General features: G+C 40.9%; 1 pseudogene; it reads right to left on the reverse strand.

Annotated features, from left to right (window-relative positions):
- Window positions 1-13,035: 13,035 nt before the first annotated feature.
- Window positions 13,036-13,153, reverse strand: LOC126299651 (5S ribosomal RNA; annotated as a pseudogene).
- Between the last annotated feature and the right edge of the window lie 5,570 nt (window positions 13,154-18,723).

The following is an 18,723-nucleotide window of genomic DNA, read 5'->3' on the forward strand; positions in this document are numbered from 1 at the left end:
AACACCAGATAGACCGAACCTGGTTCCAAAGATCAATTAAGTCACTAGACATTTACAGTGTTATATTTATACCAAATGTGGATGGTGAGCCGGTAGTGGTGACTTAAATGCGGTGCTTTCCCGGTATTGTCTGTTGTTTGGAAAGGTCAGAAATTCTAGTGGGACCAAAACTGGGTACACACCTATGGGAACCATCTACGAACGCCTGCAGCTAAAGTAGCTTCTTGGGGAAAATAGAATAGAAACTACGTTTCATGACTAGTTGAAAAATGAAATATCTCCGCACAAAAAAGTTACAGCGGAACACGGATGTCCTTAGAAGGCTCATTAATGCAGCGTGTTTTCTGGGAAAACAAGAATTGGCCTTTTTTTATCCCGCCTGGTAGGCGGCGCATGGGTTTGCTCCTGTAAACTGAAGGGTAGGCCTAATGTAGGAAGTGAGTAGGAACAGCAAAAGGTGAAATGTTTCGGTATTGCAGGTAGATTTCACAAGTTTACTACAGTCAGAATTAGGATTACATTACGCTTACGTAACTTTGGCTCAGATGAGCACGTAGGTGCGAAACAGTACAGGTATCAATGCTAACAAAAATTACACAGGCAAAATCTGTAGTGGCTCGCCCACTATGAAATATAAACAATGTTGCTTGGTCGTCTACTCGGAATCACATGGGCAGAATCTGGAACAGCGCTCGTAGAGCTGCATAGCTCCGGCTAGAGGGTGCTGTCGTCGGTGTCGGTGTCGTAGTGACAACCTACGAACTTGTACCTACGCCGTGGCATCGTAGCTATCGATACCACAGGCCTTTCACTGATACGATGTATCAACAAATTCTGTTAATAAGGGACATTATGTAGAATTGTTGAAGTTAACTGATGAGTATGATCTCTCTTGGTGGAGCACACAGAAACCTCTACTATGTTTAAAGGAATTTCTAATCTAATTCAGAATAATCGAATACAAGCCGTAGGTTCAACCCCTTGTTTCAACTGTAAGATGGTAAATTGTGGATGTTCCTTTTGCAGTTCACGTAACGTCAGATGTGGCAAATACAGCAGTTTTATATCGTCCTCCGTTATACAGGGTGCTCAGAAATTCTCGTTACAAACTTCTAGGAGCTGTAGAGGGGAGTGAGTACAAAATATTTTGAATACGAACGTCATCCAACGAGGTTACATTGCGGCAAAGTTACTGGCGCTGGTGTCTGTAGATGTATGTATATAAAGGGTGATTCAGTGATGATGTTGCAAACTACCAAGGATGCGGGAGAAGTATAAGTGTATCAATCTGAGGTAATGGTCCCTGTACGGAGTCGAAATTTATAAGCGAAAACCGTTCTTATACTTCTGATAGTGGAGTGCATATAGTGGTATTGTTGTTGATAAGATTGCAGGGTAGGTAGCTGTCAGAGAAAATAGTATGGACCAAAACAAGAACAAAATGTCTAGTAAATCTGGGCTCTAAAATGCACACCTTAAGAGTTATGAGCACTCGCTCAATAAACGAGATGTATTTCACAGAAGCGAAAATGAGCAAGTGCCAACAGCTCTTCAGATTTGCATTTTAGAGCCCATGTTTACTGGACTTCTTTCTTTCTTTTCCATACTACTACCTTGAAAGTTTCCTACCCTACAATCTTAGCAAATCTCAGCAACAACAGTACCGGTTCATGTATTCCACCGTCAGAGGTACTAGAACTGTATTCGCTTGTGGCTTTCGACTAGTTCGTTTCCGGTACAGGGACCCTAACGTCAAACTGATACATTTATCTCTCCATCATCCTAGAAAGTTTGTAACATCATTAAGGAATCGTCCTTTAAATACATACATTTACCGACGACTATAACACTGACCCTCTGTAGCGTCGTAGGATGACGTTTCTGGATATGGGTTCCTATACAAAATATTATTTACTCACTCCTCCTACAGGTCCTACAAGTTGTAACTGGAATTTCTGAACACCCTGTTTATATGAAGCAGAAATTAAGGAAAGAATCTCGGGGTTCTGTGATACAAATAGTGACACTCATGCCCAGGCTGTTGTAGGACTTATCCGGGACTTCTTACCAGAATTCAAATGTAACGAAAAATTATGTGCACAAAGGTTTGATTGTGCGGCGACTATAGAGTGAAATCTGAACGGGTCTCAAGCATTAATGATAGCCACATATCCTACAGCAATATTTTTCTACGGTTATGCCCATGTAGTAAATCTCGTTTTCTTTCAAAATACCAGCCAAATAAGGTAGTCTAAAATACGGAGTATTTGTTACTTTGCTTATGAACTTGCAGCTTTTTTCCCAACATCCTCTAAACGCATTAAATTTTTAATACATTTTTGCAACATTGTCTACCATGCATCTGTCCAACGCAGTAGAATTACCCATCAACATTGATGAACACTGTGTGCTGTAACAAAACTGAACTTTCTAATGTGTTTAGTGTCATGCTAGAACATCATAAAGAATTTTTTTCAGAGAACTTAGCTCTTATTACCACTTTTAGAAGATTTCAAATCAGTTTTTCTTGTAAACACATTTGACAAAACAGTTACCTCCAGTGATGTGCTGTACAGCGTCCTGCAGAACCAAACAAGAACAGAAAATCCAAGAAACTCCTCGCTCGATAGTCACGCTATGCACATTTTACTGGTTGGTGGTATTGCGCCACGATGTTGATGTTGACCTCGAAACCGCGGGCCAACATGGTTCAAATGCTTTTAATTTCTGCATAACATACTAATGTACATGTCCTGTGAATATGGACGTCCTATCTCTAGTTGTTCAAGGTGTTTTGGTTTTCCTTAACATGAGTGTTCTTTCACACAAGACTTCCTAATCCTTAAATTTATATTAAACGTTAGCAAATTCTTCTTTTTCAGAAATGATTTTCTTATTATTGCTAATCCGCATTTTATATTCTCTCTGCTTTGGCCGTCATCACTTAGATTGCTACCAAAATAGCAATTATCATCTACTACTTTTAGTGTCTCATATCTTAATCTGGTTCCCTCCACATTGTCTGATTTAATTCACTATATTCCAACATCCTTCTTCTATTTTCGTTGATGTTCTTCTTAGAATCTAATTTCAAGACATTATCTTTTGCGTTCAAGTGCTCTTCCAAGACCTCTGCTGTCTCTGAAAGAATCACAGTTTTATCGGCAAACGGCGAAGTTTTTATTTCTTCGTCACGAGCTGTAATTCAATTTGCCAATTTATCCTTGAATTCCTTCACAGCTTGCTCAATGTACACATTGAATAATAACGGGAAAATGCTACAGTCCTGTTTCACTTGCTTCACAACAACTTCCCTTTAATGTCCTTCGAGTACAACCACAGCCTGGATTTAGTAGAAGTTAAGTTGTAAATAGTCTTTGTCTACCTGTATTATATTCGTGCTGCTTCGAAAATTTGTGGGTCGACATTGTCAACAATTTCCAATGGCCAGGAGTGTAGCTGTGCCTGTTGACTTTAAACTTGCGCGAGAGAGCACAGAGGCAGTCCCCGAAGCGAATGTCGTGGCTACCGGCCGCTGCGCTGTTGCCTTTTTACCAGAAGTTGTGCAGAGCTGCGCAGGTCCCAGCGCTGATAACGAACTCCCACTGCACAGCGACGCGCTACTCCACGAATCGTCACTGTAGAAAACTTTCTTGTTCACCTTGGACCCAGAAATGCAATTTATCGTGTACGAAAATGAGTAGCAGCGTTGGTCTTTTAGGCCAGTCCGTGAAGACCTAAAATGTCGACTGGGAGGAAAAATTCGTGTATTCGCACTTTTTGTACAGTGATAGGAGGGAGTGTTCTGAACAACATTTCAAAAATGAATTACAAACAGTCTCGACCACAACAAAACACTTATTTCAATTGTTACTGGTTTCGGTCAGAATGTGACCATCTTCAGATACTTTATACTGAAATATGAACATAGAATGGATTTAGAAGGATATCCCATATCAGCAGTAACATATAAAATACATCATATATAACAAATATTAAAAGAAGAAATTACACCCATTATAGCAGGCAGTGGCGGTGAACTAAACAGGTGTTGTGAGCCGACGAACGTCAACTTCTAAGGATAGCAACGTAGTTGTTGGTTAAATACGCAATGCTCCGCCCTCTGCGTACCGAATTACGTCAGCGATAATATGTCAGGCGTACAGGACGTAAAACGGTTGTCACATTAAGGAATATACAGAATAGTTACACGAAAGCTAACAACAAATGAAGAAATAGGTATGTTACATTACATAAAGTTATATACGAAGTATTTTATATGTTACTACTATTATCAGACATTCCTCTAAACGCATTCTGTGTTTATATTTCAGTTACTTTATATAATGTAATGTACATTTTTCTTCATTTTTTATTAGCATTCGTGTAACTATTCTGTACATACCTTAATGTAACAACTGTTTTACGTCCTCTATGCCTGACCTGTTATTGCTAACGTAATTCGGTATGCAGAGGGCGGAGCATCTCATTGAACCAACAACTACGTTGCTCTCCTTAGCAGTTGACGATCGTCGAGTCACAAAACCCACTCCGTTCACCGCGTCCGCCTATCATCACGGGTATAGTTTCTTCTTTTGGTGTTTGCTGTGTATGATGTGTTTCATATGTTACTATTGATATCAGACATCCCTCTAAATCCATTTTGTGTTCATATTTCAGTATAAAGCATCTGCGGATGGACACATTTTTAAAGTAATTTAGCCAGACCACTGTTTCTCCACGAGAAATATTCTCAAAAATTGCTAAAAATAGTTTGTTTGTTTGCATGGCAATCTTCCGCAGCAGTTGTTATAAATAATTATTATTGGTTTCTACGACGTAAGCTTATTGCAGTTAATTAAAGACTTCTACACTAGACAAATTTCACTTTTAGAAGGGATATGTTTGTACATTTTGGCTGTTGTAGATTAAAAACAGTATTTCTTTATAAAGTTGGCGTGCAATTCACAAGGGGAACAAATACTGTACGTAAATTGCACGCCGTCTTCATAATGAACTGCTGTTTTTTATCTGTAACAATCAAAATGCGCAATCATATGTATCCATTTTTCCAGGAATAATATAGAAGATGCTTTGTAAACATAAACGGAACGCTTGCGGTGTAAAATACTCTTTAATAAATTGCAGTCAGCTTAAGATGGAGAAATCAATAATTACTTAAAAATAGTGTTTTAATAGTATAAAATTAATTTATATTGTCAAAAACGTGACTTAGAACAAATATTAAATGTCTGTACCATATCTAAGTGCATCAGTACCTTGTTACGGGACTAATTGTGTTCTACGATTGCAACAGGCTATAAAGGCGGGGCTGGAGATTCGAAGCGTGAGGAAAGTTAGGTCGCTGGATTGTGGTCAGACACTTTCCTCTTTCGTATGCCAAATGGTTCAAATGGCTCTGAGCACTACGGGACTTAACATCTGAGGTCATCAGTACCCTAGAACTTAGAACTACTTAAACCTAACTAACCTAAGGACATCACGCACATCCATGCCCGAGGCAGGATTCGAACCTGCGACCGTAAAGGTCGCGCGGTTCCTGACTGAAGCGCCTAGAACCGCTCGTTCACACCAGCCGGCTTTCGTAGGTCAGCAAAATGAAGAGTGAGCAGGTAGTTCCCATTATCCCTACCGCACTACGTCACAAAAAACAAGTAAATAGTATTTTACAAAGTTCTACCGATCCTTACACAGCTCACCTTCTGAATCACTGGCTACGCGGTGTCCAGACACTCTTGAGACAGGGGGAGGGGTGCCGTTTATTTTCCTCAAAGCGTGTTAACACACTACCTCTAACAGTATAGGACAATGTGCAGAGATTGACGTAGATTCGGTCCATAGGCGTTTCTTGCGTTAGTATTATTAGTAATTCATATCTGTATTCCATCCAGTGTTAACGCAACTTCTGAACAATAAAAATCTTCGGACATGTCTGCACATTGAGTCGTCTGTAATTCATGAAGCGAGCTGTGGAAGTGTCGGTATAACTATGTGAAACACCCTTTAGTTGTTTTTTTGCAACATAGTGCGGTAGAGAGTATGGGGAATTGCTTGCTAACTCTTTATTTCGCAGACCTATGAAGGAGAGAAGTGCATGACAACAATCTGCCGACCTGCCTTCAATCACGCACCTATCGTCTGCCCCATACCTTACACCCTGTTACACTCACAGAACACAATTTGTCCCTTAAAAAGGTTTTACTGCACTTATATGTGGTACAAATGTTTCATATTAGTTCTCAACTCTTGTTATTTAACAATATACATTAACTTTATATAATTAAAAAGCTGTCTTTAATTATCTGCGATGTTTCCATTCCATGAGATGTGGAAACAATCAGTCCTAGAAGAAAAAATGAATGGAACTTTTATTGTAGTAGTAGTAGTAGGCTTCTAAGGGACTCAAAGTTCCCGTGCCGATCTAACATGATTCCTCTAGCTGCTCCTGTCTTGTGCTGCCTCTTGTCAGTTATTTATTCCCAATCTTTCGCATACGCAATGAATTTTATTTCGCTAAGTACTCCTGGGTCTCTCCCTTGGTCTTCCGTGTGGCTTCTCCCTGAATATTCTTAACACAATTTGGTCTTCTTTCATTCTCATCACATGTCCAGCCCTTTGCAGTCTTCTAGCATTTATTATGTTTATTATCGTTGGTTGTTGTGATAGCCCGTGGATTTCTATGTTGTGTCTTCTCTTCCAGCATTGTGATTCATTGTCATAATATGGGTGACAGATTTTTGTATAAACTTTATTCTCAAACACTTGTAAATGGTGGTGTTCTGCTTTCGTTAGGCTTCATGAGTCTGCCCCATAGATTAGAACTTCTCTGATGATTTGTATTATATAACTTTATTTTAGTTTTACTATTCAACAGTTTGGACCCTAAGAGATTTTGTATTCCATAATAGTCTCGGTTAGCATTTTGCTGTCTCTCTTTTATATCTACCCGTCTCTGATTTTGTTCATCTATCACTGATCCCAGAAATTTGAACTGATCAACACTCTCGAATTTGTGTTCACCAACTATTAGATACGATTGGTTATCCCACTGATCTCTACATCTTTGAACTATGGCTGTACTAAATTTAATTTAGTTTAAGTTTGTACTGGGAAACAATTTAGCTAGAAGACAACACACACGCACCCACTACCAATGCCTCGCCTACACCCCACCAGTAAGCATATTTAGTATGTTATTCATTGAACTCTTCCCTACCATTGCACAAAAATTTCGGACTACTCAATTTTTTCGTCTAATTTTCTTTCGTTGACTCGACTATAGCTGATAGAGAGTTACATGCCTGTTGCACTTGGTTGGTTAATACAGGGATGGTTAACGCTGTTTGTGAATGACGCTGGAGTTGTCATCCGATGGTATCAGAAATGTGTTCGACTGGAAGCAGATCTGGTGATCTAGCAGGCCAAGGAAACATGTGGACAATCTGTAGAGCATGTTGGGTTACAATAGCGGTATGTGGGCGAGCGTTTCCTGTTGGAAACCACCCGCTGGAACGTTGTTCCTGAATGATAGCTCAGCAGGTCGAATCACCATACTGACGTACAAATTTGCAATCAGGGTGTGTGGGAAACCACAAGAGTGTTCCTGCTGTCATACGAAATCGCACCGAAGATCTTAACTCCAGATGTAGGTCCAGTTTGTCTAGCACACAGACAGGTCCGGTGTAGTTCCTCAGCTTTCCGCCTTCTAACCAACACACGGCCACCACTGGTAACGAAGTAGAGCCAGCTTTCATCAGAAAACACAATAGACCTCCACCCTACAATCCAATGAGCTCTCGCTCAACACCACTAAAGTCGCAAATGGCTGCGGTTTGGGGTCAGTGGAATGCACGCTACAGGAAGTCTGTCTCTAAGCTGTCCTTGAAGTAACCGTTTTGCAACAGTTCTGTGTGACGCTGTGGTGCCAAGTGCTGCCCATATTGCTGCTGCAGATGCAGTATGATGCGCCAGAGCCATATGCCGAACACGAAGGTTTTCTCTTTCGGTAGTGCCAAATTGCCGTCCGGAGCCCGGTCTTCTTGCGACCATACATTATCGTGACAGCCACTGCCAACAGTCAAGCACAGTGGCTGTGTTCCTGCAATGTCTTTCTGCAATATTGCACAACAAAAGTCCAGCTTCTTGTAGTCCTATTACATACCCTCGTTCAAACCCAGTGAAGTGCTAAAGAAACGCAATTTTCACTCTGCAGCGGAGTGTGCGCTAATGAGAAATTTTGTAGCAGATTAAAACGTGTGTCGGACCGAGACTCGAACTCGGGATATTTGCCTTTCGCGGTAGAGCGCTTTCCCGCGAAAGGCAAAGGCCTCAAATTCGAGTCTCGGTCCGACGCACAGTTCTAATCTCCCAGGAAATTTCTCAATGAGGTGATTATAATGGCGCCTTTATCCCCTTAAAGGCATTTTTGACTAACTTTGACTCTCGACGTGCAGTCTCAGAGGTAACTAATTTTCATGACAGTTACAGAGTGTATTTAAAGCAAATCTGATCTGCATCCTCAGAGTAGCGCTACTTGCGCAGCTCATAAGCGACTGGTGTGAAAAATGAATAGACATCTCTTTCAGATGTAGAAACACGCCTGCCATCTTTCGTTGATGTCGCACAACTCCTTGGTGTTTTGATTTTTTTTTCGTCAGTGTAGTAAATATGGTAATTATGCAGCTATAAACATAATCCACTAAGTACTGTAGCTAATAATAAAGTATACACAGAAGTAAACTCCTAATCTGTGTGCGACACTGTGTGTAAGTGTGTGTGTGTGTGTGTGTGTGTGTGTGTGTGTGTGTGGCTGTAATATCGTGGTTGGTCAGCGAGGAGGGAAGGGAGGGGAAAGCCGCCTGGTAGAGTTTTACACGGAGCACATATTTGGTTTAAGGATAATGAATGAAGTTTGCATACATGGAAGAAACCTGAACACATCGGATGGTTCCATATATATTACACAATGGTAAGACAAGAATTGCGAAACCACAGCTTAAACTCCAAAAGAATTCCAGGCGGAGATATCAACTCTTCTCGTAATTTATTAATCATGCAGTGTTGATTAAAACTGAAGGAAATGCAGAATGGTAAAAAATTAAGGAGATGTGGCTCGGACAAATTGAAAGGATGGGAACTTGTTAATACATTCAGATACAACATTAGGCAATGATTGACCAAAACAGGGGGAAAAATGCAATAGCAGACGAATGGTTAGCTCTGAGAGATGATGTGAAAGCAGCTGAGGATCAAGAACAAAAACTCAAGGCGCAGTAGAAACCTATGGATAACACGAATGACATGAAATTTAATTGAAGAAAGAAGAAATAAAAAAAAAGGAACGGGCAAGTACGAGCGGGAGTCGCTCCCGTACCATCTTAATTACACTGATAAGCCAGAACATTATGACCATCTACCTAATAGCCGGCATGTCCGCCTTTGGCACGGATAACAGTGGTGACACGTTGTAGCATGGAAACAATGAGGCTTTCGCAGGTCGCTGGAGTGAGTTGGCACCACATTTGCACACACAAGTCACCCAATTCCCGTAAATGCCGGGGAGGACGGCGATGAATTCTGACGCCACGTACAGTGCCTATGCGAATGTTCCCCAGAGCATAATGGAGCCGCCTCTAGCTTGTCTCTGTCCCGCAGTACAGGTGTTCCCCTGGAAGACGACGGATTCGCGCCCTCCTATCGGCATGACAAAGAAAGTATCGGGATTCATCGGACCATGCAATGCTCCGTTACTGCACCAACGTTCAGGGCCTATGGCCACGTACCCATTTTAGTTGTAGCTCCCGATGTCGTCGTTTAAACATTGGCACATGCATGGGTCGTCGGCTGCGGAGGCCCATCGCTCAAAATGGTTCAAATGGCTCTCAGCACTATGGGACTTAACTGCCGTGGTCATCAGTCCCCTAGAACGTAGAACTACTTTAACCTAACTAACCTAAGGACATCACACACATCCATGCCCGAGGCAGGATTCGAACCTGCGACCGTAGCGGTCACGCGGTTCCAGACTGTAGCGCCTAGAACCGCACGGCCACTCCGGCCGGCACCCATCGTTAGGAGTGTCGGTTCACTGTGTGTTCAGCACACTTGCTCTCTGCCCAGCTTTGAGGTTTGATGTTAATTTCGCCACAGTTCGCCCCCTGTCCTGTTTTACCAGTCTGCCTAACCTACGACGTCCGACATCTGTAATGAGGTGTGCCTGCCCAACCCCACGACGTCTGGGCGTGGTTTCAGCTTGGTTTCGCCACGTGCTGAAGACACTTATCACAGCACTCCTCGAACACCCGACAAGTAGTGCAGTTTCCGAAATGCTCGTACCAAGCCTCCGAGCCATCACAGTCTGCGTTCGGTCAAACAGTTCGAACGCCTTCCCTTAACCACACACGGTCAGCATGCTTACTGATACTACATGCACCGTGCGTGTGTCTCACACGTAGTAGTTCCTCACCAGGTGGCGCTGCTACCGCCTGGGCTGGTTTATATCGATAGTAGGTCGGTGGTGATAATGTTCAAATGGTTCAAATGGCTCTGAGCACTATGGGACTCAACTGCTGTGGTCATTAGTCCCCTAGAACTTAGAACTACTTAAACCTAACTAACCTAAGGACATCACACACATCCATGCCCGAGGCAGGATTCGAACCTGCGACCGTAGCAGTCGCACGGGGTATTAATGTTCAGAGTGATCAGTGTATTTATATAGAAAACAATAGTCCTAATTATTTCGTGTGGCTCAATGGCCTGTTGCAAGTCTTTCTATTGGACGCCACTTCAGGGACTTTCTCGTCCCTATCCTACCAACCTAGGGAAGGGGCCATACAGTTGGAGTTAGAACCACGTATTGTCTCTGGCGATTGCTCAAATCGTTGAGAGGCGAAAACTAGGTTAAAACTAAGACAGAAAAGTCTGTAGTTCGACTGAGATTCGATCCTGCATATTGTCGGTTCCAGGGCATTTACCGCTAACCCACCAAGTCCGATTATGTACTTCATCTATAGAATTTTATGAGTGAGTTTGTGAGTGTCAAACTGTGTGACGTATATGGGTACCTTTTGATTGCATTGACTGAGAAGCTTAAATAATTTACCCTGCCAACGTACCGCAGACCTTAGCATCTGACATAAATTTTAACTTGATACCTCTACTCTCTTCCTGAGATAAGGGGGTTTTAACATATGGACAACAAATGGCAAAAAATATTTTTGTAATAAAATTAGAAACTAACAATTTTCGGATTTTTTCATTTACTTGTACTATGAAACTACCTTCTTGTTCAGCTTCAGAATTTTAGGTCACCCAGAAGTACCCTATAGGTTTCGATGAGTGAGTTGGCTTATATCGAAATATGTGACATAAATGGCCGTACGTTTTGATTGCATTGACGTAGAACGTCAATTTTTTTCTCGCCGTCTAGGTATCTTAGAGCTTACCATGTGACATCAATTTCAACGTGATACCTCACCCGTTACTGAAAAAAAGAGGTCTTAACTTTCGGAAGGACAGACGAACAACAAGTGATCCTATAAGGGTTCTGCTTTTACCGAATGAGGCACGGAGCGCCAAAAATGTACAAACAAGGCAGATAAAATGAAATACAGACATACAAAAAATTAGACTGACAGGAAGTAAAGCAGAAACGGCTAGGTGACAAATGCAAGACTTTAGATTCATGCATGACTACAGTATCTACCCTCGATCCTATGTATGCTGAACAACCAGTAAAGGATTCCGATGAGATATTTGGGAAGGGAATTAAAGTTCAAGGAGAAGAAATAAAAACTCTGGGGATAGCCGATGACATTTAAATTCTGTCATAGACTGCAAAGGACCTGAAAGGACAGTTGAACGGGATTGATAGTTTCTTGAAAAGAGGTTATAAGATAAACATCAGCAAAGGGGTAACGGAATGCAGTCGAATTAAATAAGGTAATATTTATAAAATTATATTAGGAAATAAGACACTAAAAGTGGCCAATGAGTTTGGATAGTTTTGCAGTAAAATAACTGACGATGGCCGAAGTAGAGAGAATTGGCGTAGAGATTATTAATATCAAGAAATATGTTTCTGAACAAGAGAAATTTGTTATCATCGAATACAAATTTAAATGTTAGGATGTCCTTCGTGTATTGCTATGGAGTGTAGATTTTGAAGGAAGTAAAACATGGATGCGAAACGGTACAGACACGAAGAGAATAGAAGCTTTTGAATCATGGTTCTACAGAAGAATGCTGAATATTGTATGAGTAGAATGAAGGTACTGAACTGGGGAAGGAAGAAATATTAAGCTTATCCATTACGGATATTTTAGAACCCGTGACTGTTAACAGAATGTAAATAAGTTACATAAAACTGCAGCCAGACATTTTTTTAATAATTATGTTTCATTCCATGAACCGGTTTTCTAACCTTTTCAGGTTCATCTTCAGATGGTTTCTGGAAGCTACATCATTGTTTCCAGCGTAATGCTGGGTGCTGTCTCTGTGACAAGAAGATGGAACACGCTTTAATGTATCGCCATGAGTATTGTTTATCTGTCGATGTGAATGTAAATTTAGTTTTTTCTGCTACAGTATGGGCGGTTTTTTTCCGTTAGTGTCCATCTGTCTGCTTCCGTTTTGATAGCCAGTTGGTATATCACTTCACACACTTTTACACAATCTATATTAATTTACACTCTGACAGCGAAACCTTGCCAACATCCAGCATGTGCTGAACAACTGTTGCTGACATAGGCCTACTTTGCACAGAGATGTAATTTGTTCTTTTCTACACGTATTTAAGTCGATATAAAAAAGCACTCCGTCATCAGGCCACAAGTGGCCCATCGGGACCATCCAACCGCCGTGTCATCCTTAGCTGCGGATGTGGATAGGAGGGGCGTGTGGTCAGTACACCGCTCTCCCGGTCGTTACGAGGGTTTTCTTTGATCGGAGCCGCTACTATTCGGTCGAGTAGTTCCTCAATTGGCATCACGAGGCTGAGTGAACCCCGAAAAATGGCAACAGCACATGGCGGCCCAGATGGTCACCCATTCAAGTGCCGGCCACGCCCGACAGCGCTTAGCTTCGGTGGTCCGACGGGAACCGGGGCATTCACTGCGGCAAGGCCGTTGCCAAGTCGATATAAGGGCAAATGAAAATAAATAAATAAATAAATTAGTTCAAGAACAAACTTCAAGTGATCTCATGTCTCATTTCTATTCTTATATTAACGTATAATACAGTCAGTTTACAGCAAATATTTTAATCACGATCGACATTAACATGAATTCCCAGGAATCAATGACACAGAGTTATTGTGTTTGCAATGAGATACAGCTGTTTGTATGACCATGACCTTTATATTTAAATTTTAAATAGCAGCAAACCCTCAAATGAAGTGTTGGCTTATTTCTACTCTTACGTTAACATGATCTGGAATATTAGTAAGAGTAGAGTCTGTTTATTTTAGCTAAAGGTAATATGTTTAAAAGTTATAGCGTTTGTAATGAACTAAAGCCATTTGTATGACCGTGCACTTTATATTTAAAAACCAAGAACAAAAGTTCGAGTGAACTGTTGACTTATTTTTGTTCTTACATTAACGTGATATGAAATATTGGAAAAGGCAGATTCTGTTTGTTCCAGCTAGAAGTAATATGAATAAAAGTAATGCTTTATAGTAACAGTAGAGGGCTTTACCATTTATAAATATAGTACAGGTGTGGATCACCTTGACTAAAAAAGCGATCGACTGACAGGGCACATCCTAAGGCATCAAGGAATTGTCAGGTTGGTAACAGAGAGAAGTGCGGGCTCAGAAGTCTAGAGGGAGACTAAGACTGGAGTACGCAGTAAGCAGGTCCAAAGGAATGTAGGTGCAGAGATGAAGAGGCTCGCACGGAGTACGCTAACATAGAGAACTGCATCACACTAGTCCTCGCACTCAGCAGCAGAACTACGAGAGCTGCATCACGCCCATCTTCGAACTCAAGAACACCACCACAACATCACAGATTTCATAATCATCGACATATGTTTATTTTATTCGGTATTTTTAACATATTAGTTAAAGTGAGGATGTAGTAATACGAGGGCCATTCGGTAAGCAATGCAACACATGTCCTTTCTCGGTCAGTTTCGGTTGAAAAAATACGGTGTTTATTGTGAAACATCATGGAATATTCCCGTGTCATCCACTGTAGTTTCATGAAGTTCCGGTAGATGGCGTCGCTATTTGTAGACATCAAAATGGCGGCTATAATAAAGGCGCGTTCCAAGCACAGAGCTGTCATTGAGTTTCTTTGGCACAAAAACAGAGCATTAAAGGTACTCATAGGCGCTAGCGGAATGGCTACAGAGACCTGACAGTGAATAAAACCAAGTTGAGTCGTTGAGTGAGGCGTCTGTCATCATCGCAACAGAATCGCGCTAACTTGGTTAATCTCCCGCGTGCTCACAGCTGTGCTGCCCTCAGGAAATTGAAGAAACGACTCCACCGTCTTCGTCATCACCGAACTTCTTCTACATGACAAAGCAAGGCCTTACTCAAGTCTCTGCACCCCAGAGGAGCTCACAAAACTTCATTAGACCGTCCTTCATACAGCCCGGATCTCGCACATTCGGACTTCCATCTGTTTGATCCAATGAAGGATGTACCCCGCGGGAAGCAGTATGTGGATGAGGGGGAGATTATTGATGCAGTAAGACGTAGGCTCCACCGTCGACCAGTAGTGTGCCCTCCCAGTAAGAAGGCGTAGGACCGTCGCATTGAACGGAGATTGTGTCGAAAAGTAGGGTTTTGTAGCTAAAGAACGGGAAATAACTTTATGTAGTGGAATCCTGAATAAAAACAACCTGCTTTAAATATTGTTGTATTATATTGAACGCCGCTCGTAGATAAATTATGACGTGGCAAGAATGAATAATTCAGAATGCAGTTATTAGCTGATTGTTTTTCCCCATTGGCCCTTGGATTTGTTGGATGCGGCCCAGCGTGACGCCCTCTCCTGTGCCAGTCTCATTGTTTCACAGCACCAGCAACACTAAATGTCTTCAACCGTTTGTTGGGATTATTTCAGTTTATGCTTTCCCCTACGATTTTTGTCATCTACGGCTCCATTTGGTACCATAGTAGTTATTTTCTTATATCGTATCATCCCTTTTTTAGTCAGTATTTTTACCTTATTTCTTTCCTTGCTAATTCTGCGAAGTACCTACTCATTTCTTAATCTTGTCAGCCCACTTTGTTTTATCCATCCTTCTGGAACATGACCTCCGAAAGCCGTCGGTTCGCTTTGCGACGTTACGCTTCCGGTCTAAAGAAGTGAATTTAGACGGGTTGACTTCCAGTTAATCTCTTTGACTGTGCTCGGATTCCATGTAATCAGAGCGCAAACGACGTGAGATTATTGAAGTGTAATAGAAAATAATTTCTTTGATAAACTGCAGATCCTTGTATCATAAGGAGACTTGAGTGGAGCAAAATTCATACAGTTGTTCTCTCAAAAATTGCATTTCCGACGACAATCAAAGATGTTATATACTGGTGAAACTCGTACTCACATCCAGTTATCTCAGACTGTGTCAGCGATCTCAGATTATAAGGGACAGTCAAATGTAAACGAGACAGATGAAGAAAAGTAGGTGAACTGTTTTAGTAAGCGCCATAACTGTTAACGCATTTATGCCACTATTAGACAAGACGGTCAGCGTCTTCATGGAAAAATATTGCTGTTGCCTACGGAACCATGACCGTATCCAGGTGCATGCCTTCGCCTGAAGCAAATCGACGACCACGAATGTCTTTGTTCAGGTCTCCAAAAATATGTAAATCGCAAGGGAACAAATTGGGATTGTATATAGGATATGTAAGGGCTTTCCTCGAAGCACGAGGGTGGCCCTACGTGTTGCCAAGTTTGTTTAGACTATACTGCAGAAGTTTTGCTGTGAAGCCCTCACACATTTTCCACACAGTCCAAATCTCCCCATGCGATTTCTATAGTTTTAGATCCCTAAAGAAATACATTCGTGGCCGTCGATTTGCTTTGACCGAAGCCTGGATACAATCTTGGTACCGCAGGCCATCTCAAACATTTTTCCACGAAGACATTGACCGTCTTGTCTCACAGTGGGATGAGTGCATTAACACTTATTGCGATTACTTTTGAAGTAATAAAAAGTTTACTTACTTTTTTCCATCCGTCTCGTTTTCGTTTGACTGCTCCTTATATATGAAAAGCTTCAAAATTCTTCTGATAGTTGAATAGAAATACGTATATACATAGCATATGAACTGTTATAAATCTTATTCTGAAAATAAATGACTTCTTCACTTCAGAAGTAAAAACCATGTGAAATTAAGTTTCAGTTCAGTATACTTCTATTGCCTTCTGGGCACGCAACACAATACGTGTGACCTTACAAGCAGATTGTCTCTTACATCATTAGAATTTTGATACATATACGGTTGATGTTCTTTTTAGGGTTCCGGACCTCAGTCAGTAAAAGCGGATCCATTATTGAATAATTTTATTGTCCGTTTGCCTCTCTGACTGTCCGTCCGAATGTCAAGACACCTATTTCTCAGGGACGGGTAGGGAATCAGGTTGAAATTTATGTCGCGTAGTAAGGTTTACTGTCCCTTGGTGGAGTAAATAATTTGAGATTCTAAGTTAATATAGACCAAAGATTCGGCCGTTCATGTCACATATTTCGATATTCGCAAACTCACTCATCAAAACCTATAGGGTACTTCTCGTTGAAGTGTACTCATCAAATTTGTCAAGAAGCGACGTTTCACAGTACAGGTAAAGGAAATAATCCGAAAATTCTTCGTTTGTATCAATATCACATAAAAAATATTTTTGCCATTTGTTGTCCGTGTGTTTAACCCCTTTTTCTCGTGAATGGGTAGAGGTATCAAGTTGAAATTTATGTCAAATACTGAAGCCTTTTAGTCAGTATTTTTCCCTATTCCTTTCCTCGCCAATTCTGCGAAGTACCTACTTCTTTGGCGGTGTAAATAATTTAAGCTTCTAAGTTAACTCAGTAAAAAGATACGGGCATATATGTCACGTATTTTGCTACTCACAAACTCACTCATCAAAACCTGTATGCTATTAATAAATTACGTGCCTAGAAACCAAGCAGTTGCGAGATTTTAAAGTCTCCTTTTTATATTAGCCTTACCTGTACACGATGGGAGGACTTGTCAGAAAAAAACGCGTGATTCCGATTCCGTCCGCGTTAAACTGTAGTTCCCGTTTCCCCGACTGGATAACTAAGTTAGAGACACGCCAAGTCGCCGAAGTGGCGTCCAATACAAAGACTTGCACTAGGCCACTGAGCCACACGAAATCGCTGTTATTATTAATATTATTTTCATCTACACGCATGATTAAGCTTTAACAGAACCCAAGGAGCGCGAGTGCTACTCGCACTTGTCCGGACTTCTTTTTCTTTTAATTACAGTGGCATCGATAAATGCAAACTGAAAATCACTGTTTCGCAGCAGTCGTCGCCAGAATCTTCTGTCTATAGCTGACCGTCGCTGCAGTTGTTGCGCTCTATCTAAACTACGGTTTAATAGTACCGTAGTTTTGGTACAGTACATAAACGACGTGATGAATTGTAGGACTACCAGTAGTATTGGTAACATTGGTAGGAAAAGAAACACAAATCAATGTGTAGGACAGGAACTGGGAGATGACGACTTCCCTTTGTTTCTATGTTTGTTTGGTTGTTTGTTTTGCACCTTATTATAACCACACATTATTCAGTGTTGTGCATAGTTTATTTTAGATCCTTAAGGAATATAAATTGCATTTTATATGTAATAAAAATTAGGTGATGGCGTAACTTCTGCCCTTTTATTTAGCCAAAACAATCATTTTCGACGCAGGTAAAGTTTACATGAACAAACAAAAAACATCTATATACTTATTGTTACTATTTTGTATTCAATAGGATGTTCTTCATCATGATAAAAGGAAAGGGATTCCTGCTATTACTGATAAATGCGAAACTTGTTTATGAATAACAGAGACATGTTTCATGTTAGCTCGACGAAGTATTGAAGCGAAATTTCATATTTTTTTAAGATTTTTAATTTTATCACTTTTTAGGTAATTGCATTTTAAAGCACTATATGATAAATCAGTATTCTTTTATTTTTACTACAACGTCGCTCTGTTTCACGTTACGAATCAATTATTTTGAATAAAACCTCAATTGAACACCGAGAATTTCCATTTTGCCATAAATTTATTTTTAAGGAACAGACAGGAGAGTAACTGTGGGAGAGCAAAAATATTCCGTAGGTTACGCGGTCCTTTATATATCTTCGCTTAGTTTCTAAACAATTCATTGTCTCCAGTTGCTAGGGGAATCTAGTAAGATACTGATCGCGCACGTAAGCAAAGCAATCGCTATGAGGTAAAACCTGATAGATATGTATCACGTCTAACATACAGGGAACATGGATACTATTTTAACTGACCGGGGCTACTGGGAACACTACCGTATTCAACGCTCACTTATGATGATCTACAGTAGCCTACGGTAATTTTACGACTCTAGTGGTGGCAGTGGGTAGTACAGCATCTCTGGCCACAGCGGTGAACATCTACCGTCGCTGTACTGCGGTAACTTTGGTCTCGACATGAAACAAAACAAAGATTCATGCAATAATAGTTTTAACATGAT

Source organism: Schistocerca gregaria, chromosome X (assembly GCF_023897955.1).
Source record: "Schistocerca gregaria isolate iqSchGreg1 chromosome X, iqSchGreg1.2, whole genome shotgun sequence".
Taxonomy (NCBI): Eukaryota; Metazoa; Arthropoda; class Insecta; order Orthoptera; family Acrididae; genus Schistocerca; species Schistocerca gregaria.